The 24,547-nt window shown below is 48.5% G+C and overlaps 1 protein-coding gene across 1 annotated transcript in view; it reads right to left on the bottom strand.

Moving 5' to 3' along the window:
* FANCC (FA complementation group C) overlaps positions 1–24,547 on the bottom strand; it is a 181,869-nt gene that overhangs the window by 28,165 nt on the left and 129,157 nt on the right. The gene's annotated exons all lie outside the window — the stretch shown is intronic.

The following is a 24,547-nucleotide window of genomic DNA, read 5'->3' as shown; positions in this document are numbered from 1 at the left end:
TTTTTCCAGTCCATAATAGCTGCATTAATGGCTGATGGAGAAGCCTGGAGTATATCTGTCAGTTTATGCTGTGTCTCTGGTAGCTCTGCCAGTGATATGTCAATAAAGTCAACTACCTGTTTAAATAGATCTTGAAAGGATTTAAAGTCATCTCTAGATGTGAGGGATGGGGTGGCATTATTGTTTCGTCGGTGATGAAGAAGAGATATGGGTAGGTGGGAAGGTATAGTCCTCAGGCGCATCCTCAGGTTCTTCTACTTCCTCCTCAAGCGTTTCTGAGGCAGCTTGGGCATGTAGTGAAGATGATTGCTTTGTTCTAGACCACGTAGGTTGGAGGGTCTGATGTATAATGGCCATGGGTCCCAGTATGTCCAGTTCAATGGGAGAGCCATGGAGGGTGGCACCCATTGTGGAGCCTGGCAGCCTCTTCCATCTGGAGATGTTTGGTGCAGTGAAGGTCCAGGTTTGGGTGAGGAATGGCGAGGGTGTACACCCCTGTGTCCACTTCCTCCTCCTCATCGCTGGGAAAAGGAGGGACTGAGCCTGCAGGGGTAGTAGCCAAGCTTGGTTTCAGTCTGGCTGGGGTGCCGTTGGTGCCAAAAAGCGGAATCGCCACAGCTGAAGTAATCAGAAGGTCTGCCTGTCTGATAAATTGTTGTGGTACAGGGAGGCTGTGGTAAACGTCTGTCTCAGATCTGGACTTAGAGTTCAACATCTGCGTGTTTACTGGGAACCTCCCCCAAGCTTATACCCAGCTTGGATCTTACTTCACTGCCACCAGATAAGATTTAGGCTCTTATCAGCCTGGGTTCCCCAAATTCCTTGGGGGGAACCCCCTCTCTGGCCTCCCCCACTTTCCCTGGGAGGACCCCCAAGACCCAGACCCCTGGGTCTCCCTATCTCATGGGAAAACACAAGTTCCTCCCCCGTTGTCTCCCTCGTTATCTGCTCCCCCCGCTTCCCTCCTGGTGTGAGCCTGGGATTGCTAGCTACTTAACTCCTTGAAGGCAAAACAAAGAGGGACAATCACCCTCCCCCTGAGGCGATGCCTTCAAATCTAGTAAAGCTAACATAAACGAGATTCTTCTTACTCCTCCCTTTCCTGTAGCCTCACCAGAGAAAAACCAAAAACCTCAACCGAGGTTTTAAAAAGAAAACTTTTATATAAAGAAAAGAAAAATACAGAAAATAATAACTAGCATAAAGAACTCAAATACAGCCTCTTAGCTGATAAGAAATTAGGAATAAACCCGTCTGATTAAAAGATAGCCCAATAAAACCATCCAGCACAGTACAACACACATGTAAATACAACACAAAGGCATATAACAGCCTATTTGCCTTGTTGTAACGAGGAGACAAGGGGGAGGAACTTGTTTTCCCGTTTGAGATAGGGAGACCCAGGGGTCTGGGTCTTGGGGGGCCTCCCAGGATAAGTTGGGAGGCCAGAGAGGGGATTCCCCCCAAGGAATTGGGGAACCAGGCTATAAGAGCCTCAATCTCTATCTGGTGGCAGCGAAGTAAGATCCAAGCTGGGGTATAAGCTTGGGGGAGGTTCCCCAGTAAACACCAGATTTGACTCTAAGGTCCAGATCTGAGTAGGAAGAGCTTATGACATGTGGCAGCGTGGGGATAAAGATAAGAATCCAGAAGCCAGTAGGAATATTATTTTTCTTTTTTCTGCTGCTAGGGATTTTAGCAGAGAGAAGGGGTTTGGTTTTAAAAGTAGCCAGAGAGAAAAACTTTTTTTCTGTTTCTGCTTTTAGCAGTTTGGCATTTTAAAACAGAGTCATTAAGAGAACCATTACAGGTCAAAGGGTTTTGTTAAACAATTGGGACTTAAGTCAAGTCCCAGCCAGCAACACACATGCAAATACGGTTTTTTTGTTCAATTTACATTTCAAAGACAGAGCCAGAGAGCAAGTCAAATCAGTGCTAGGCAGACTTCAAGGAACAGAAAGCCAGCAGATCAGCAGTTCAGACAATACACAGAGGGCACCACACACAAGAAAACAGGAACCATGATTCCAAAGAAATGCCGAAAAGCAGGAAAGAAACTAGATAGCAGAGGAACAAATAACAAGAAGAGCCGATCACAAGCGAGACATGGAAAAAAGACTAACAAGAGATGCGAGATGAAAAAAGAAAAAAGAAGGAACAAAAGCAAACTGGCAGCCTTACAACAGAGAATCAAGAAGCCAAAAAGGCAGCCACAAAAGAAAAAGAAACAAGCAGCCAAACAGAGGCAGCCCAACAGAAGACAGATAGAACTCCAGAGGGAGAAACACCAAAAGAAAGTGAAGAGAGGGGACAAACAGAGAAAGCATGAACTGGAAAGTAGAAGGCTAAGCATCAGGCTCCAGCCAAATCCTAACCCCTCGCGCCAGTTGTTGTTCAACCGCACAGAAAATTTCCCACACAGGCAGGTGATGACACGGAGACCTTCTTAGAAAATTTTGAAAGGCCTGCCTTTGGGTACAGCATCCCTGAAGACCAGTACATGGCTAGAGCTGAGGTCACACAGTGTGGACCCTTGCAGACGTGGCGGCTGAAATGCCAAGGGACAAATGAACGATTATAACTGTTTCAAACCAAGGCCAGATCCAGAATGGGGATAACCCGGATCATGCCCGTCGGCGGTTCAGAAACCAAAAGTGGAAACCAGATGGGTCATTTCCCACCACGCCTACTACGTTGGGAAGCATTGTGACGCCTGGATATCAGGAACCAGGTTCAAACCTTTGAACAACTGCGCCCACCTCATACAATGGAGCAGTTCTTGGATGGTGTTCCTGAGGACATAACACGGTACATCCTAGATGGAAAACCCAAAACTCTCACCGAGGCGGGGGATTGGAGCCAAATGGATGGAAGTGGCAGAAAGCAAGAAAGCTACTGTAAAGGGAGTGAAAACCCCAGGGCCACACCGACAATAAACCCAACCGAGGCAACCCGACCCTAAACCGAGGGCAACCCAAACCCCACCTACAACCCAAGGAAAGCCAGACACCCTATCCTTCCACCTCACCAGTCTTCAGTAACTTACTTCAACCCAGTGACCCGTTATCTGGAAGATGCTATAAGTGTAATGAAACGGGACATATCAAAGCCAACTGCCCAAAGGCCAACTGCCCCGAAGAAACCCCACCCGGGTGCAAGTCATTACACCCCCAGCACAACCAAGATCCCCAGGCCCAGATACCTCTCAAATCCCCTTGGAGCGAAGGGAAAATTTGAGAGTGGGCGGAAAGAAGGTTACCGCGTGGAGAGACACGGGGCACAAGTGTCAGCTATCCACCAATCCTTCGTCGATCCCAAACTCATCAACCCAAGGCCAAAGTGACCATTTACCCCTTCATGTCACAAGCTGTGACTTGCCTACAGCTGAACTGCCTGTCCAGTACAAAGGCTGGTCAGGAATGTGGACTTTTGCAGTCTATGACAATTATTCCATCCCCATGCTACTGGGGGAAGACTTGGCCAACCAAGTGAAGCAGTCCAAGAGAGTGGGAATGGTTACACGCAGCCAAACCAGGCAAGCTTCCAGACCCATTCCTGTTCCTGAGCCGTCCACAGAGAACCTGTCTGTGTTACCAGAGACCCAGACTGAGGTAGTGGACCCGGATCCCATGTCAACGGCTGAACCAGCCACAGCACCTCCAGTCCCAGACCCGAACTGGAACAGCAACCAGCACCAGCACAAGCAAGTGCAACACACCACATCTTCAACCCAACGCCAGAAGGGACCAACGAGCCTGAACTGGCAGAAGCAACAGACAACCATACCGAAAGAGGCTCAGCCAGAGCCTGAAATACCACCAGGTGCACAGCGGACAGCGGTACACCAGCACAGAAACAACCCCATCATCTACATCACTTCCAGAGGGACCAAGCCCAAGTCCCCAGTCTGAGGAAGAACTGGTGTCCCCAGCTTCAAGGAACAGTTCCAGACTGAGCAGGAAGCAGATGACAGCCTTCAGAAAGCTTGGGTGGCGGCACGGAGCACCCACCGCCTCTCAGCTCTTCTAACCGATCCCGTTTGTTATAGACCAAGGACTTTATATACAAGGAAATTCTTTCTGGTGGACACCAGGAAGAATGGCAGCCGCACAAACGGTTGGTGGTTCCAACTAAGTACAGGGGGAAGCTCTTAAGCTTAGCCCATGATCATCCCAGTGGCCATGCTGGGGTGAACAGAACCAAAGACAGGTTGGGGAAGTCCTTCTACTGGGAGGGGATGGGCAAGGAAGTTGCCCAGTATGTCCAGTCTTGTGAGGTGTGCCAAAGAGTGGGAAAGCCCAAGATCTGGTCAAGGCCCCTCTCCAGCCACTCCCCATAAATTGAGGTCCATTTCAGCGAGTAGCTGTGGATATTCTGGGTCCTTTTCCAAGAAAAGACACCCAGGGGAAAGCAGTACGTACTGACTTTCGTGGACTTTGCTACCCGATGGCCAGAAGCAGTTGCTCTAGGCAACACCAGGGCTAAAGCAGTGTGCCAGGCCCTAACAGACATTTTTGCCAGGGTAGGTTGGCCCTCCGATATCCTTACCGATTCAGATCTAATTTCCTGGCAGGCACCATGAAAGACCTGTGGGAAAATCATGGGGTGAATCACTTGGTTGCCACCCCGTACCACCATCAAACCAATGGCCTGGTGGAAAGGTTTAATGGAACTTTGGGGGCCATGATCCGTAAATTCGTAAATGAATACTCCAACGACTGGGACCTAGTGTTGCAGCAGTTGCTCTTTGCTTACAGGGCTGTACCACATCCCAGTTTAGGGTTTTCACCCTTTGAACTTGTGTATGGCCATGAGGTTAAGGGGCCATTACAGTTGGTGAAAGCAACAATGGGAGGGGTTTACACCTTCTCCAGGAACTAACATTCTGGACTTTGTAAGCAACCTACAAAACACCCTCCGACATTCTTTAGCCCTTGCTAGAGAAAACCTAAAGGATACTCAGGAAGAGCAAAAGGCCTGGTACGATAAACATACCAGAGACCGTTCCTTCAAGAGAGGAGACCAGGTTATGGTCTTGAAGGCGCAACAGGCCCATAAGATGGAAGCATCATGGGAGGGCCATTCACGGTCCAAGAGCGCCTGGGAGCTGTTAACTACCTCATAGCATTTCCCAATTCCTCACTAAAACCCAAAGTGTACCATGTTAATTCTCTCAAGCCTTTTATTCCAGAGACTTACAGGTTTGTCAGTTTACAGTCCAGGGAGCAGAGGACGCTGAGTGGCCTGATGGCGTCTACTACGGGAAAAAGACGGGGCGTGGAAGAGGTGAACCTCTCAACCACCCTGGAACGTCTGCAGCGGCAACAAATCCAGGAGCTGTGCACTAGCTTCGCACCATTGTTCTCAGCCACTCCAGGACGGACTGAACGGGCATACCACTCCATTGACACAGGTAATGCTCACCCCCAATTAGAACACCACCCTACCGGGTCCCCTCACGCACAAGCTGCTATAGAGCGGGAGATCCAGAACATGCTACAGATGGGTAATCCGCTCATCTACCAGTGCATGGGCATCTCCAGTGGTTCTGGTACCCAAACCAGATGGGGAAATACGCTTTTGCGTGGACTACCGTAAGCTAAATGCGGTAACTCGTCCAGACAACTATCCAATGCCACGCACCGATGAGCTATTGGAAAAGTTGGGACGTGCCCAGTTCATCTCTACAATAGACTTAACCAAGGGGTACTGGCAAGTACCGCTAGATGAACCTGCCAAGGAAAGGTCAGCATTCGTCACCCATGCAGGGGTGTATGAATTTAATGTACTTCCTTTCGGGCTGCGAAATGCACCCGCCACCTTCCAGAGGCTGGTAGATGGTCTACTAGCAGGACTGGGAGAATATGCAGTTGCCTACCTCGATGATGTGGCCATTTTTTCAGACTCCTGGCCCGAACACCTAGACACCTGGAAAAGGTCTTTGACCGTATCAGGCAGGCAGGACTAACTGTTAAGGCCAAAAAGTGTCAAATAGGCCAAAACAGAGTGACTTACCTGGGACACCAGGTGGGTCGAGGACCATAAACCCCCTACAGGCCAAGGTGGAGGCTATCCAAAAGTGGCCTGTCCCAAAGTCAAAGAAACAGGTCCAATCCTTCTTAGGCTTGGCCGGGTACTACAGGCGATTTGTACCACACTACAGCCAAATCGCTGCACCACTGACCGACCTGACCAAGAAGCCCCAGCCAACTACAGTTAAATGGACTGATGAGTGTCAGGAAGCCTTTACCCAACTTAAGGCGACGCTCACGTCTGACCCTGTGCTAAGGGCCCCAGACTTTGACAAACCATTCCTAGTAACCACCGATGCATCTGAGCGTGGTATAGGAGCAGTTCTCATGCAGGAAGGACCGGATCAGAACTTCCATCCTGTCGTGTTTCTCAGCAAGAAACTATCTGAGAGGGAAAGCCACTGGTCAGTCAGTGAAAAGGAATGCTATGCCATTGTGTACGCCCTGGAAAAGCTACGCCCATACGTTTGGGGACGGCGGTTCCAGCTACAAACTGACCATGCTGCGCTAAAGTGGCTTCATACAGCCAAAGGGAACAACAAGAAACTTCTTCGTTGGAGTCTAGCTCTCCAAGATTTTGATTTTGAAATTCAACACATTTCAGGAGCTTCTAACAAAGTAGCTGATGCACTCTCCCGTGAGAGTTTCCCGGAATACACTGGTTAAAACTTTTCCCTTAAGATGTAGAAGTCTTGTAGTTTACATGCTTACTAGTAATGTAAAGGTGCATGTGTTGTATTACTCTGTTTAGTTTAAGTTCTAGGTAGAAATCACCTCCAGTGAAATTTTACACTGTCTGTGATTTGGGGGGCGTGTCATAAGTAGATAGGTAAGGTAAGGGTTAATTTTCTTTTACCTGTAAAGGGTGAACAAAGGGAACCAAACACCTGACCAGAGGACCAATCAGAGAAACTGGATTTTTTAAAAAGTCAGGGAACCTCTGGAATTTTGTACTCTGGGTCTTTTGTTTCTCCCGGCTATGGAGGAAACAGCTTTCCTGCTAACTCCTATTTCTTCTCTAACATTCTCCTACAAAGTGTGAGTACAAAGGCAACAAGGCAAATAGGCTGTTATATGCTTTGTGTTGTATTTACATGTGTGTTGTACTGTGCTGGACTGGTTTAATTGGGCTATCTTTTAAATCAGACTGTTTATTCATATTTTCTTATAAGCAAGAGCCTGTATATTGAGTTCTTAATGCAGTATTATTGTTCTGTATTTTCTTTTTTTTATATAAAAGTTTTCTTTTTAAAACTGGTTGAGGTTTTTTGGTTTTCTCTGGTGAGGCTACAGGAAAGGGGAGTAGAAAATCTCTTTATATTAGCTTTACTAGATTTGAAGGCATCGCCTCAGGGGAGGGTGATTTCCCTCTTTGTTTTGCCTTCAAGGAGTTAAGTACTGCATCGCCCAGGCTCACCCAGGGAGGGAAGCGGGGGGAGCGGGGAGCAGATAACGAGGAGACAAGGGGGAGGAACTTGTTTTCCCGTTTGAGATAGGGAGACCCAGGGGTCTGGGTCTTGGGGGTCCTCCCAGGGAAGTGGGGGAGGCCAGAGAGGGGTCCCCCCAAGGAATTTGGGGAACCCAGGCTGATAAGAGCCTAAATCTTATCTGGTGGCAGCGAAGTAAGATCCAAGCTGGGTATAAGCTTGGGGGAGGTTCCCAGTAAACACGCAGATGCTGAACTCTAAGTCCAGATCTGAGACAGACGTTTACCACAGAGGCACAGTACCGAGGACAGAGATGGCCTCTGGCTGGAACTGAGAGGGAGGGCTGCTGGTGCCGCAAACTTGCTGCATTGTATCAGTGCAGCAGGTGGCACCATCGTCTGTGTTTTCTTCGGCTCCACTGGTGCCGAGCTAGGAGCTACGTGCACCGCTGTGAGAACTAGACCGCACTGGGTCTTTAGCTCCTCACGGCCCAGTGCCCTCAGTGCTATTGGTACTGGGGCAGACTTTGCAGTCAGAGATCTCTTGTTCTGAGGCAAATCTCGTTATGGTGAAGAGACCTCTTTTTTGTGGCTTTTTCAGGGACAGAGTCCTTAGTAGCCATTTTAGAGGAAGATCCCATGTCTGAGGCTGCAGTTGGCGACCGTTGGCCAGGAAGTATCCTGGACTCCGGTTGGAGGCTGGTCTGAGGGATTTCTCCATCACCAGGAGTTTCAGCTGGAGATCCCTAGCCTTCCTTGTCCTAGCTGTCAGTTTTTTGCAGTGGGGACACTTTTAAGATGTGTGTGTCTCCCCCAGGCAATGGACACATTGTGGATAGCCATTGGAGACCAGTACATACAGTCTGCAAGTGAGGCAGTGTTTGAAGCCTGGAGAACCGGGCATTTCTGAGAGCCTATGTGGAAAGGAAGAGTGGGAATAATCCCATTCTTATGCCTCTTCTGTCATTGGGAGTTACCTGCCTGAGGCAGGAGAAAGGGAAGGAGTAGGAAAACAAAGGTTTTTTTTAATATGGTAAAAGAAAATTAAAGGACAAATTAAGGGAGAGAGATACTAGCTGGGAAAGAACTGAAATAATAGAAAAACTAAAGTTGTGAGGGCGCTGCTGTCGTTCTGACCGAAGCCAAAGGCGGTAGAGAAGGAACTGGGGGACGGTTGGCTGCGCACGTGGGGTAACTACTTGGAGCGATATGAGATGGCTGCTGCACGTGTGCGACCAACAGGGCCACTGCTACTATAAATCTCTGATTAAAAGTGCAGGGCGCAAAGACACCTAAAGTGGAGCACCCACAGAGACACTCCTCAAAGAACACCACATCGTGTTGCAGCTGGTAATCCATTTTGACAGTCGCTGTGCTGTAACAGGTTGACCTCTCATTTGTTCCACATACGAAACAAATAGCTGAGAAGAACTGAAAGGCATTTTCTTGACTAGGTAAAAAGCTAAAGCCTTATGTTCATCCAGAGTGCGCAGCCTTCATTCATCTTTGTGAGCATGTGATGTTTCGAAGGAAACAGGTAAGTATATTGACTAACTCAGGTGAAAATCAGTCTCACATAGAAACTTAGAGTGAGGACTATGTTGGACCCTGTCTTTGTATAAAATGGTGCACATAACTCTCCCACTCTCCTAAAGGAGGTGACAGGCACTATGAAAGCCACCTAGATTGAGAGGTGCAGAAGTGAGCAGGAAGCTAAAGGGTGAAATGGAGGTCCCATAAGAGTAGACAACACTAAATTTAAATCCCAAGTTGGCAATGGACCCCAAATCAGTGGGAACAAACTATCTAGTCATGATAGGATTAGTAAAAACAGTTCTATCATTGATTCGCGAGTGATACACTGAGATAGCAGCCAGATGTACTCTAATGGAGCTGAGGGCTTGACCTGACTCCTTAAGATGTAAGAACAAGTCCAGAATTGTTTGAATCAAAGTTTGTGTCAGTGACACATCATGTGAGGCCCATATGAAGAAGCACTTCCAGTTACTAAGGTAAGCAACTCTTGTGGAAGATTTTCTACTATCAAGGAGAACATTCTGGACTGCTATTGAACAGTGAACCTCCTGTGTATTTAATCACTGGTGAACCATGCTCTCATATGCAGCACCTGAGGATTCGGGTGTAGCACTCATCCATGATTCTGAATTAGGAGATTTGTGGTTAGTGGCATGAGTAAGTGTCCCCAAGTAGATAGACTGTATAAATCAGAAAACTATGGCTGCCTCAGCCAAGCTGTAGCTATAAGGATTATTCTGCTTCAATCTCATTTCAGCCTGAGAAAATGACATTGGGAATCAGGGGTATTGTAGGTACCACAGGAACAGGAAAGTGCCCAAACTTGACCCGAGGCTGTGACTTGCCCTGTAACAAAAATGGCAATGTACTTCCTGTTTTGCCAAATCAGAAACAGATACACCTTTAGAAACCTCATGTGATATACCACAGCTCAGATGGTTACATTGAGAGACCATTTGTTGTCCACATTGACGGATCTGTTCAAGCAATCTACCAGGCCATTTTGAACACCCAGCAGGTGAGACACCCTAAGGATGACCAAGCTCTGTATGCATAAATTCCACAGCTTGATTGCTTCTTAGCGCATGCTGTATGATGTGGCACTGTATTGTTTGTTCAGATAAAAAAATGTTGTGGTGGTGTCACCTGGACAGTCTTGCTTTAAAAGTGAAACAGTAACTGTTAACACGCATAGAATACTCCACGCATCTCTAGAATATTTGTGTGTAACTGGGCCTCATGAGTAGACCACAACCCTTGAGTCTGAAGATCACCTAAAGGCACTCTCCACCATAAACTGAAGCATAAATTACCAAAGTAATGGAAGGGAGAGGTGGAGACAATGGAACTCCCTGACACACATTGTCTTGGCTCATGCACCAGCTCAGAGATGACAATACCTACCACTTTGTCCAGATGGTGAATCTGAGGGCAACAGGCTGCCCTCAGGCAAGCCTGCATTCCTCTGAGGAGGAAAAAAAGTATAGAGAATAAAACCTCCTGCCTTAATGAAGTGGAGGAACTTTTTCTATAACACCCAAAGAACATAGAGTGCGCACTTCTTGTCTCAGCACAGACTCATGAGAAGGGACCCTGAAGAGGGACAGGGGAGGAAGTGAAAGGGAGGATAGAAAGTGATTGTGGAGATGATTACCTCAGTGCTACAACAGCATCCAGTCAGGCCTCTGAGGAGGTTGGTCAGCCAGGCCTCCTAATCCTTAGCTCTGCTTTTCTCATAATGCCTTCTGTGGGAACAAGAATGAGACCTAGAGGAAGCCCTTAAGTGTGAAACTCAGGAACCCACTTTAGATTCTGAGGACTAATCAGAGTAGCCAGGTAGTACGGTACGGTAAAGGTTCTTGGAGACCAGGACTGTTAAATATGCTGGGAATGCAGTACCAGATGCAGCACAGAAGGCTTTCAAGCTATCACTACTGAACATCAAGGTGGAACTGGTACCAGATGTCTGGAGGTAGACACAGAGGTCAATTAAGTGTGTGGGACTAGATCTAAAGCCAATGAGGCCGCAGGAGACTGTACTGGAGCCGATGAGCACAGTACCTGTAACAGTGCTGACAGCAGTACCAACAGGCATAAAAGGTCTCTCACATCCACATAGGGCTAGAGCTATGTTGAAACCGACAGAGCTGGTTGCCTCGCCATAATCAGCGACAAGTGGTCTGTTGTCATCGCTGAGGAAGGCTTAAATTCTGCAGACCTTAGTGTAGGTTCCCATTGTACTGGCAAGGTCTGGCGGCCTGCCAGATCCAAAACAAAGAAAAGGGAAAAAACTCAGATAAAATGAAAATAAGACAGAAAAAACATCCCAAGGATGAAAATCAGTCCTACAGGCAAATAACTAAACTAAGTATGCACAACTTTATCCCCAAGGAACAAGACTGTGAACACAAAATGTTCCAACTGATGGTAAAAAGGAACTGAAGGAGGGGCAGGGCTTCCCTCTTTATACCTCCATGAAGAGCATGAGGAGCCAGGAATGGACAGGGCCACCCCGCAGGTACCATTAGGGAAAACTTTCTCGCACCAGTGCATGAGACGGACACACAACTACAGCATGATGAACATATGCAAGAACTCTAAGAAGAATGGAAAGGTCTGATGCCAAAAACAGATAGGAACTATTTAGTGTGATGCACAGGGATTATTAATTAGACATAATCAAATGAAACTTGAAAAAAAGGGACACTGATGCCAAACAACAAGAAAAACTTCCTTACAATAGGGCCTATCAGGCTGTCTAATAGCATCCCAAGTGAAGTGGTGGACTTCTAAAATCAGATGGAGCAACATTTTAGAAAATATACTGTAGGGCACAGTCCTGCTTTGTTAGGGAGAGTGACTAAATTTCCATTTCTAATGTCTGTGCTTTCCACTCTGCCAAAGAAAATCTGCATGACAGGGATATTCCTTCACTCTTACAACCCGATTGTTTTAAATACTGCTTTATACATCACAACAAATCAATAAATGTCATACATTCTGACTCCCCCTAGCTTGGTCACAGAGGATCCCATATGGTACACTATGGAATTTGTGCAGATCTGCACTTTTTTCATGTATACAAAATGATTTGGGGAGAGGGACTGGTAGATCTGTAAGTTCAGGGATCCAGTGGTCTTTCCTGCCTCAGCCACAAACTGGGCTACAGTATCAGCAAGGGCTACTGTAACTCTCTGACTGTGCTAGTAGATGGACCATAGCTCCATTGCCACTATAGATATGACTACACAGCACTAGCTGGCATAGGCCAGTTGACTGAGCTCACGGGTCCGTTTAATTGCGATGTAAACATTCAGGCTTGGGCTGCAGCCCAGGCTTTGGGATCCTCCCACCTCACAACCTAAGCCTGAACATCTACAATTAAGCAGCCCCGCAAGCCCAATACTGAGTCAGTTGGCACAGGCCAGCCGCAGATTTTTAAGTGCGGTGTAGTCATATCCAGTGTGGTCTAGGACAGACAATTCCTTCCCTCATTTCCTACAAAGGTCCCTGTACCAACCTTGTACGTTTGGCCTTGACAAATGGTCCAGGATTTGCCTAATTGTATACAACAGCACAAGAAGGAACAGAAGAACAGAAGAATGACCATATTGGGTGAGACCAAAGGTCCATCTAGCCCAGTATCTTGTCTTCTGACAGTGGTTGATGCCAGGTGCCTCAGAGAGAATGAACAGAACAGGTAATTATCAAGTGATCCATCCCCTGTTGTGCATTCCTGGCTTCTGGCAAACAGAGACTAGGGACACCATCCTTGCCCATCCTGGCTAATGATGGACCTATCCTCCATGAATTTATCTAGTTCTTTTTTGAACTCTGTTATAGTCTTGACCTTCACAACATCTTCTGACAAGGAGTTCCACAGTTCAAAATAAATTCTAGACAATCCCACTGGTTTTGCAGCATATTCACAATCAAAATCAGACGGGAATGTATATTTAAACTTTCTTTTAAGTGTTTCCTATTCCCCACCCCCCATCTATTGCAGGCTGTAAAAAGGAATTTAAATTTGCTGCAAAGTTTTATGCCACAGAAACCGGGACCCTTGTTGCAGAATTTAGGTCCAGTATATACACCACAGAACCCACAGGTCCCTGATTATAATTTACTATCATTCTGAGACATCAAACCTCTGAAAACTAAGCGATTCCCAAATGTATATGAAATAGCATCTCAGTCAGGGAACTCATCAATCAAAGATGTTCTATAACTACCACCAAGGAGATCCCTCAATATTTAAATAATTGTGAAAGAGGAGGTTACTCACCTTGTGCAGTAACTGACGTTCTTCGAGATGAGTGTCCCTGTGGGTGCTCCACTTTAGGTGTCGGTGCGCCCCTGCGCCTTTGATCGGAGATTTTTTGCAGCAGTACTCCTACCGGCCACGCATGCTTAGAACCTGTCACTCATTCTGAGTGTGTTACTAGAGAGCATGCGCGGCCAGTACCCTCAGTTCCTTCTCTACAACGGAGGCTACCCCAACTCCGAAGTAGAGGGGAGGAGGGTGGGTAGTGGAGCACCCACAGGGACACTCATCTCGAAGAACGTCAGTTACTGCACAAGGTGAAGTAACCTCCTCTTCTTCTTCGAGAGATGTCCCTGTGGGTGCTCCACTTTAGGTAACTTCAAAGCAGTGTCTCTCAAGGAAGGTAGGGACTTTGGATTCTGGCAGGAATGCCGTAAGCAATACTGCCCTGCCTAATCGAGTGTCAGAGAGGGGCCTTGAGTAAGGTTGCAGGTAAGTGAGTAATGAATGTATGGTGGGAGGACCAGGTGGCCCCTACAGATGTCTGACAAGGGTACTCTTTGCGTAGGAAGGCTACAGAGGTAGCTACACAGATCCAGTGGAATGTGTCCCGATCAATGCCGGAGGTGTAACGTTCCCTATCTGATAACAGAGACGTGCGCATCTACTCAGAGATTGCATCTTGAAGCCTCTGAGCAGAGATAGCCTTATGCCCTTGGAACGCTCTGCAATAGAGACAAAGAGTCCAGGCGAGCCTTGGAATAGGTCGTGTTCTGTCCAGATAAAAGGACAAGGCCCTACAAAACACATCAGGTGTGTGCATCGTGGCCTCGAAGAGTTTGCGTGTGGTTTTGGGAAGAAAGTTGGTAAAACTGTATTGGTTCATTGAGGTGAAAAGGAGCATGAACTTTTGGAAGAAAGTTTTGGGTGTAAACGCAGAACAACTCTGTCCTTGAAGAAGAGGGCACATGGTGGATCACCGCAAGAGCTGCTATCTCGCCTGTCCGTCTGGCGAGGAGTAATGGCCACCAAAGGGCTGTTTTCATGAGAGGTGCAAAAGGGAGCAGTGTGGCTAAGGGCTCAAAGGGTTGGTGAGTTAAACAGGACAATACTAGGTGAAGATCCCATGGAGGGTAAGGCTGACTTAACATCTGGATATAGGGTTTGGATGCCCCCTTCAGGGAAACTTTGGTGATGGATGAGCGGTGGCTCCGAATGTCTGGTAGAGGATTGATGGAGAGGCACGCTGCCTGGCACCGCGCCGTTCTGCGTTGCGGTGTCCAGGAGGAGTGCGCTGCCGGCACAGCGGCCATTTGCAGTGCTGCAGGAGGAGCACGCGCTTGCTGATCACCATGGCCATTTTGCGGTGCCCAGGGGGAGTGCAGCTGCTGGCACTGTGACCCATTTGGGTACCAAGGGACAGGAGAGGCGACCAAGGACCTTCCTGACATGGGAGGTCGGGTCCCTGCCTCAGTGCTCTGCGAGAGCTGTGGCTGAGGCCATCAGAAAAAGCTTAAGGCCCTGCCTTTGGTGTTGTTAGCACAGAGGGTAGGGATCTCGCGGAGAGCCCCTACCCTTGTAAAGTCTCCCTGTGAGACTGTTTCTGCTTCTTGCTCCGTCCCCAGGGAGGGTAAAGCACACGCTGCCCACCATTTGTTCTGATCTGGCTGGGGCGCGTGTGGAGTGGGTTTGACCTTTCCCCCATTCCGAAAGCGTCTGCTTAGCTCGTCGGCAGTGGTGTTCATCACGCCTGGGATGTAAACAGCTGATATCTTGGATGTGGTTTGCAAGGCACCAATTCAGAGTTTCATGGTCTCTGAACAAAAGAGTGGGAACGAGCCCCTCCTTGTCTGTTGATGTAGAACATGCAGGCAATGTTGTCTGTGTATTATGCGTACATGCTGATTCTTGATTAGTGGGAGGAAGCAACGGCAAGCATTCCGGATAGCGCGAAGTTCTAGAACGTTTATGTGTAGGGAGGTCTCGGAGTGAGACCATAAAGCCCATGTACTGTGTGGTGAGAGATATGGGCCCCCCAGCCAGTGAGGGATGAGTCGGTTGTCATCATCACAGTTGGTGGAGTCTGGAGGAAGGGGACTCCAGAACAGAGGTTGTCAGGGACTGTCCACCGTATGACAGAGTCCTTGACCCAGTAAGTATGGTCAAGTGATTTGTTTACTTGAGTGCACGTTTGGTGTGTAAACCGTGGCCAGCCAAGCTTGGAAGCACCTCATGTGGAGACATGCATTTCTGGACCACGAAAGTGCACGAGGTCATGTGCTCCAGTAGTTTGAGGGCAGTCTCGGGCGGCGAACCCGAGCGCTGCCGGGTGAGGCCTTGCAGCCTGCAGTGTATAGTATTGACAAATGGTCGGGTGGAAGGGATGCCTGTCCAGTTCTGGGAGTTGAGGCTTGCTTCTAATAAAGTCCAGGGCATTGGGTAGGACTTAATGTGGATTTGTTCGCATTTTTTGCAGGCCAGGGACTGAAAGCATTCGATGGTGATTTTTTATGAAGCGGAGGGCCTCGGTGTGGTGTGGAGGCCTTGAGGAGGCAATCATCCAGGTAAGGAAATATTATAACCCCCCCCCTTGTTTCCGGAGGTAGGCCGTGACTGACGGTAGAAGTTTGGAATGAAAACTCGAGGGGGCAAGTGGAAAGGCCAAATGGTAGAACTCTGTATTTGGTAATGCGTCGAGCCAAGGTAAAAACGGAAGAATCCACGGCTGGATAGTGACGTGCAAATAGGTGTCTTGTAGGTCGAGGGCTGAAAAAACCAATCACCCTGCTGCAGGGCTGAATTATGGTGGTGAGAGTAACCATTTGAAAACTTTTGTTTCTTGACGAAATTGTTGAGCTCTGCTGAGGTCGAGGATCAGTCGCCATCCTCCAGTTTCTTCTGTGTTAGGAAATAAGGGGAACAGATCCTTTTCCCCTTGTGGCATTGGGCACGAGTTCGATAGCACCCAGGTGAAGAAGATGTTGTACTTCTTGCTGGAGGTGTGGCTCGTGAAGGTGTCCCCTGAAGAGGGACGGGGAGGGTGGGAGGTAAGGAGAGGAAGGGGATGGAATACCCCGGTGTAATGACCTCTAGAACCCACTTGTCAGTGGTAATATTCTGCCATTGGTGTAAAATGGCTGTAGACGGATGTCCAAAGAACAGTTGTGAGCAGTACATGCGCCGGACTAGGGGCGACGTTTTTGAGACCCTCGACCAAAGGTTCAAATTTGTTTATTATTTTGAGGAAGTTGGGGTATCCCGGAAGAATTGGGGCGACGCCGCTGGTATCTGGACCTCTGGCGTTGGCGTTGTTGTTGTTGATCCTGAGCTCCGGAAATGCTGAGTATATGAGGTAGGTACGGTGGACGGTGGTAAGGGGATATCTGTACTGTCGCCTTCTGTTTGTAGGGTTCTGGGATACCTAAGGATCGCAGAGTTGCCCTGGTGAGTCCTTCATTGAGTGCAGCACCTCATTAGTGGTGGAAGCAAGGAGTTTATCACCATCAAAAGGGAGATCCTCTATGGTGCTCTGAACTTCGTGAGGAAAGAGAGAAGAGGTAAGCCAGGACCTCGGCGCATGACGGCTGCTGTAGCGGTGGATTCTTGCTGCAGTATTGGCTGAATCCAGAGCTGCTTGAAAGAGCCGTGCAGGATATGATTTGGCCCCTCAGGAAAACTAAAGCTGTAAACTGTTTTTGTTGTCTGGGATGTGTTTCAATAAAGGGCATGAACTTATTTATAGTTTTATGGTCGTACTTTGCTAGAATTGCGGTACAATTGGCAATTCAAAATTGCAGGTTGAAGAGGCATACACCTTACGACCCAGCAAGTCTAAGCGTTTGCCCTCCTCTGTTGGTTGGATATGGCGGAAATACTGTTTGTTTCCTCTGATTGGCTGCGTCCACTATCAAAGAGCTTGGCTCAGGATGTGAGAAAAGGAATTCAGAGCCCTTCGAGGGAATGAAGTATTTCCGGTCCGCCTGTTTGCAGGTAGGCTGGCTTGTGGCTAGAGTCTGCCAGACGGATTTAGCAGACTGGCCAATCCAATGCAGAAGGGCTGTCTCAGTTAGTTAATTGTTGGATCCCGGTTCTAAGCTGAGCACTCATTGGCAACCCTTTTGAAGAGACCTTGGAGTTTTGAAAAATCATCTGATGGCAGTGGAGGGAAGAAAGTAATGTCTCCTCAGGTATTGGATCAGTTGGTACGTGAGGTAATACTGGCGTCAGGAGCTGGAGTTAATTGATCCTGAGGTGGGAGGGTGCCGCCAGTGCGTCATAGGATTTGACGTTCGCCGTCTAGTGAGTAGAGATAGCGGACATGCTGCCGAGGAAAGATGGCCAGGAGCCCAATACTGCCATGGTGGAATGGAAAAGGCATAGGCAGGTGCCATCCCGGGGTTAACACCCCAGAGGTGGGATCTTGGGTTGGTGTGGGACAGTTTTCCTGTGTTCGCGAGGGACAGGACTGTGAGGGTAGAATTCAGATCGCCACTGGCACAGCAGCCCGTTAGTTCAGAGTCCTGCTCACTGGAGGAAGGCTGCTCGGACACCTCGCAGTCATTTGTATAGGAGAAGCCATCCCAACAAAGGGCGATTGTCGTGTAGGGATGACACTAGGAGGTCACTTGAGTGGTAATTTGCATGGTGGAGCAGTTGTAGTGCGAAGGCAGATAGAGATCCTTGAGGAAAAGCCGGGCTGGTATGACCAGAGTTTGTTTGTCTTGGCTCCCGTGCCAAGAGTAGACGGTAGTGATGCCGGTGCCGCAGGGTGGTGCCGTGCTATTAATAGCAGGCTGGCGCAGCCGCCTCCCCGCTGCCTGAGTTGTCACGGTGCCCGCATTCAATTGCGGTGCCGATAGGTGCCACATCGAGGCAGGCAACTGAAAGCCTGTCGCCTCCTCAGCACCAGAGCCTCTGTGCTGCTGCCGACAGCACAGGCGGGTTAGCGGGTAACCGAGGAGCCCGGCTCGTCAAACACTCGGCGGGGAAACTGATGAGCTGGTAAGGAAACTGACGAGCTGATCGGAGAGGGTTTACCAGTGAAGCTTCCTGTTGCTTGTAGCTCTTTTTTTCTTTTTTGAAGGTTAGAGCTGCGTCTGGAGCAGAGAGTCCGAGCCAGGTCTGAGGTAGATAGCTGGGATTTTGAAGTAAAAGAAGTTTTTAACTCCCTGTTCTTCCTTAGCCTCTAGAGCTTAACTTAGGTGCAGTGAGGGCATTTTTTGAGGAATATGGTCTCCCCCAAGCATTTTTTTACACTTGGAGTGCCCATCCCAGAAAGAGGGATAAGCGTCCTTACAAGAAGAGGCAGCCGCCTTAAAGCCTGTGAGCCAGGCATATTTTGAAGCGCTGACAGAAGAGAGAGAAATTTTTTTTTTTTTTTTTTTTAAGACTAGTAGAAAAGGTAGGTAACACTAATAAGGTAAGTAACAGAGAAAAAAATCTAGCTAAACTACAGCCGGGGCGCGGCAGAATAGAAGGAAACTAGGGTAAACGAAACCGACTTCAGTGATCTCTTGTAGTTAGACAGCTAGTTTTTCTTCTGTCTCCTACTTGAGTGGAACCTTAGTTGTGAGTGTTACCTACCTTTTGAGACGGAGTCTCATAAGCTAGTTTAAAAAAAAAAAGTTTTTCCTGTTGTTAGCTGTTAGTTTCTCTCCTTCTACTCTAAAAAAAAAAAAAAAAAAAATGTCAGCGCTTCAAATATGCCTGGCTCACAGGCTTTAAGCGCTGCTCTTCTTGTAAGGACGCTATCCCTCTTCGGATGGGCACTCAAGTGTATAAAATGCTTGGGGGAACCCATATTCCTCAAAATGCCCTCACTGCACCAAGTTAAGCTCTAGAGCTAGGAAGGACAGGGAGTTAAAAGCTCTTTTCTGGCTTCAAAATCCCTGCTATCCTACCTCAGACCTTGGCTCGGACTCTGCCTCCAGACGCAGCTCTAACCCTTCAAACAAAAGAAAAAAAAACTAAAAGCGAACAGGAAAAAGAGCTTCAAGGCGCTTCCAATGGTAAACCTTCTCCGGTCAGCTCTGTCAGTTTCCTTACCAGCTCATCAGTTTCCCCGCCCGAGTTAGTGTTGTATGGAGGAGCGGGGCTCCTCCGGTACCACGCTAAACCCGCCTGTGCTTTTCGGCGGCAGCACAAGAGGCCTCTGGTGCCGAGGCGACAGGCTTTCAGTTGCCTGCCTCGATTGTGGCACCTATCGCACCGCAATGAATGCGGCACCGACAACTCAGGCACCCGACATCGAGGGCACTGCAGCCTGCTATAATAAGTAGCACGGCACCGCCTGCGGCACCGGCAATCACACCGCTTACTTGTTGCACGGGTTGCCAAGATTACAAACTCGTGGTGCAAGCCCGGTTTTCCTCACGGGATCTCTATCAGCCTTCGCCTACGACTGCCCCCAGCCATGCAAATTACCCACTCAAGTGACCTCCTAGTGTCACCTACACTACAATCGCCCTTTGTGGGATGGCTTCTCTATTACAAATGACTCAGGGTCCGAGCAGCCTTCCTCCAGTGAGCAGGACTCTGAACTACAGGCTGCTGTGCCAGTGCAATCTGAATCTACCCTCACAGTCCTGTCCCTCACGAACACAGGAAAAAATTGTTCCCACTTACCAACCTCAAGATCCCACCTCCTGGTGTTAACCCGGGATGGCACCTGCTATGCTTTTCCACACCATGGCAGTATTGGGCTCCGTGCGCCATCTTTCCCTCGGCAGCACGTCCGCTACTCTACTCACACTAGACGCGAAACGTCAAATCCTATGACGCACTTGCGCACCCTCCCATCCTCAGGATCAATTAACTCCAGCTCCTGACCAGTACAGTATTACCTCACGTACCAACTGATCCAATACCTGAGGAGGCTTACTTCCTTCCCCTCCACTGCCATCAGATGATTTTTCAAAACTCCAAGATCTCTTCAAAAGTGCAATGAGCTTGAGGCTAACAGACCATCCTGCAATGAGCTTAGAATGACCAATTAACTCAGCCCTTCTGGACCTGCTAAATCCATCTGGCAGACTCTAGCCACAAGCCAGCCTACCTGCAAACAGGCGACCGGAAATACTTCATTCCCTCGAAGGGCTCTGAATTCCTTTTTCTCACATCCTGGGCCAAGCTCTTGGTAGTGGATGCAGCCAATCAGTGAACAAAACATATTTCGCCATTACCCCCAACCAACAGAGAAGGTTTCAAACGCTTAGCCTGCTGGGTCGCAAGGTATGCCTCTTCAACGTTGCAATTTCGAATTGCCAATTGTACCGCAATTCTAGCAAAGTACGACCATAAACAACTATAATAAGTTCATGCACTTTATTGAACACATCCCAGACAACAAGAAACAACAGTTTATCAGCTTTAGTTTCTGAGGGCCAAATCATATCCTACATGGCTCTTCAAGCAGCTTTGGAGTCAGCCAACACTGCAGCAAGAATCCACCGCTACAGCAGCCGTCATGCACCGAGGTTCTGGCTTTCCTCTTCTCTCTTTCTCGCGAAGTTCAGAGACCATAGAGGATCTCCCTTTTGTGGTATAAACTCTTGCTTTCACCACTAATGAGGTGCTGCACTCAATGAAGGACTCAAGGGAAACAACTCTGCGATCCTTAGGTATCCAGACCCCTCACAGAAGGCGACAGTACAGATATCAACCTTACCACCGTCCGCGCTACCCCTCTATACCAGCATTTCCCGGAGCTCAGGATCAACAAACAACGCCAACGCCAGAGGTCCAGATACCAGCGGGCGTCGCCCCAATTCTTCGGATATCCCAACTTCCTCAAAATAATAAACAAATTTGAACCTTTGGTCGAGGTCTCGAAACGTCGCCCTAGTCGGCGCATGTACTGCTCACAACTGTCTTTGGACATCGTCTACAGCCATTTTACACACAATGGCAGATATTCACACCGACAAGTGGGTTCTAGAGGTCATACACACCGGGGTATTCCATCCCCTTCCTCTCTTTACCTCCCACCCACCCACCTCCCCGTCTCTTTCAGGGACACCTTTCAAAGCCACACCTCCAGCAAGAAGTACAACAACATTTCACCTGGTGCTATCGAACTTGTGCCCAAATGCCACAGGGGAAAGGATTCTGTCCCCTTAATTTCCTAACACAGAAGAAAACGGAGGATGGCGACCAATCCTCGACCTCAGCAGACTCAACAATTTCGTCAAGAAACAAAAGTTCAAAATGGTTACTCTCACCACCATAATTCCAGCCCTGCAGCAGGGCGATTGGTTTTCAGCTCTCGACCTACAAGACGCCCTATTTGCACGTCACTAATCCACCGTTTTCTCTGTTTTTACCTTTGGCTCGATGCATTACCAACACGAGCTCTACCATTTTGGCCTTTCAACTGCCCTCGAGTTTTCTCCAAACTTCTAATCCGGTAGTCACAGCCTACCTCCGGAACAAAGGGGTTATAATATTTCCTTACTGGACGATTGCCTTCTCAAGGCATCCACAATCGCCGAGGCCCTCCGCTTCATAAAAATCACCATCGAGTGTTTCAATCCCTGGGCCGCAATACATGAGAACAATCCACATTAAGTCTACCCAGCGCCTGGACTTTATAGAAGCAAGCCTCGACACCAGAAACCGGACGGGCATCCCTTCCACCCCACCGTGTCAATACTATACAACTGCTGGCTGCAAGGCTCAAGCAGCCCTCGAGTCGCCGCCCGAGACTGCCTCCAACTACTGGAGCAATGGCCTCGTGCACTTGTGGTCCAGAATGCATGTCTCCACATGAGGTGCTTCCAAGCTTGGCTGGCACGGTTTACAAACCAAACGTGCATCAATAAAACAAATCATTGACCATTACCTTACTGGGTCAGGACTCTGTCATACGGTGGACAGTCCCTGACAACCTCTGTTCTGGAGTCCCCTTCCTCCAGATCCACCAACTGTGATGATGACAACCAACGCATTCCTCACCGGCTGGGGGCCCATATCTCTCACCACACAGTACATGGGCTATGGTCCACTCGAGACTCCCTACACATAACGTTCTAGAACTTCGTGCTATCCGGAATGCTTGCCGTTGCTTCCTCCCACTAATCAAGATCAGCATGTACGCATAATAGACAACATTGCCTGCATGTTCTACGTCAACAGACAAGGAGGGGCTCTTTCCCAACTCTCTTTGTTCAGAGACCATGAAACTCTGGAATTGGTGCCTTGCAAACCACATCCAGATATCAGCTGTTTACATCCCAGGCGTGATGAACATCACTGCGACGAGCTATAGACGCTTTCGGAGATGGAAAGGTCAAACCCATCCCACACGTGCCCAGCCAGATCAGAACTGGTGGCAGCGTTGCTTACCCTCCCTGGAGCGGAGGCAAGAAGCAGAACAGTCTCACAGGAGAGACTTTAACAAGGGTAGGGGGTCTCCCAGGAGATCCCTCACCCTCTGTGCTGACAAACACAAAGGCAGGTGCCTCAGCTTTTCTGGTGCCTCACCACAGCTCTCACAGAGCACTGAGCAGGACCTGACCTCCCATGTCCAGGAAGGTCCTTGTCGCTCCTGTCCCTTGGACCGGCAAATGGGTTGCAGTGCCAGCAGTGCACTTCCCCTGGGCACCGCAAATGGCCATGGTGCAGCAGCGTGCTCCTAAGCACTGCAAACGCGCAGTGCCGGCGCGCGCTCCTCCTGGGCACACCAAACGGCCGCGGTGCCGGCAGCGCGCCTCTCTCAATCCTCTATCCAGACATTGAGCCACCGCTCATCACCGTCACCAAGGTTTCCTGAAGGGGCGCCAAACCCTATATCCAGATGTTAAGTTCTCCCCTCCATGGGATCTTCACTAGTATTGTCCTGTTTAACTCACCAACCCTTTGAGCCTTAGCCACCTGCTCCCTTTTGCACCTCTCAATGAAAACAGCCCTTTTGGTGGCCATTACCTCCGCCAGACGGGCAGGCGAGATAGCAGCTCTTGCGGCGGATCCACCATGTGCCTCTTTCAAGGACAGAGTTGTTCGTGTTTACACCCAAAAATTTCTTCAAAAGTTCGTGCTCTTTTTCACCTCAATGAACCAATACAGTTACAACTTTCTTCCCGAACAACACGCAAACTCCCTGAGGCCACGCTGCACACACCTGATGTGCGTAGGGCCTTGTCCTTTTATTGGACAGAACACGACCTTCCGAGGCTCGCCTGGACTCTTTGTCTCTATGCGGACCGTTCCAAGGGCATGGCTATCTCTGCTCAGAGGCCTTCGAGATGCATCTCTGAGTGCACACGTCTCTGTTATCAGATAGGGAACGTTACACTCCGGCATTGATCAGGACACATTCCACTGGATCTGTATCTACTCTGTAGCCTTCCTACGCAGGAGTACCCTTGTCAGACATCTGTAGGGTGGCCACCTGTCCTTCCACCATACATTCATTACTCACTATGCCCTTACTCAAGGCCCCTCTCTGACACTCGATTAGGCAGGGGCCAGTATTGCTTACGGCATTCCTGCCAGATCTGAAGTCCCTACCTCCTTGAGATACACTGCTTTGAATTACCTAAAGTGGAGCACCACAGGGACATCTCTCAAAGAAGAAGAGGAGGTTACTCACCTATGCTCTCTAGTAACACACTCAGAATGAGTGACAGGTTCTAAGCATGCGTGGCCGGTAGGAGTACTGCTGCAAAAAATCTCCGATCAAAGGCGCAGGAGCGCACCGACACCTAAAGTGGAGCACCCACAGGGACCTCTCTCGAAGAAGAAGAAATTTTCACTCTTCCCGAGGATAGCTCAACTTTAAGATTCTGTAATTGAAAAAAGCAAATCCTATGCCAGCAAACACCTCACATCTGAGCTGTAAATCCAATCTAATGCAATTCCCAGGAAACAGATATATCCCTAAAAGCTACTTTTCTTTATGAAGGAGAACATTTGATGAGCGGAGGCTCATCAAATGTCTGGTCTACACTAAATATACCATCATGTTATTAAACCTGCTACTTCATCAGTGTGAAACAGGCTATTTGCCTTTTTTAAAGAATGATATAAATAAATGAGTGCAAATGATAGTCGAGTAAAGGAAAAAAGAAAACACTGAAAACCCACTACAAAGAATTGGAAGCCCCCATGTGGCGAATTGTGTGTAATGCTTCAGGTTATTTTTAATACACTGAAAAACTCACATTCCTTATCTACTGGTTGTTTAATACCTTACTAATATAAAGATCAGATTCAGTGTCATAGTTGAAGATAGCCAGCACACTTGTGTGATGTCTTATCAACAGGCGCAAATATTTTAGTTAATCCTCAAGT

This window comes from Chelonoidis abingdonii, chromosome 6 (genome assembly GCF_003597395.2).
Source record: "Chelonoidis abingdonii isolate Lonesome George chromosome 6, CheloAbing_2.0, whole genome shotgun sequence".
In the NCBI taxonomy this organism is placed as follows: Eukaryota; Metazoa; Chordata; order Testudines; family Testudinidae; genus Chelonoidis; species Chelonoidis abingdonii.
The sequence above is the reverse complement of the archived record's forward strand: the minus strand, read 5'-3'. Positions and strand labels throughout refer to the sequence as shown.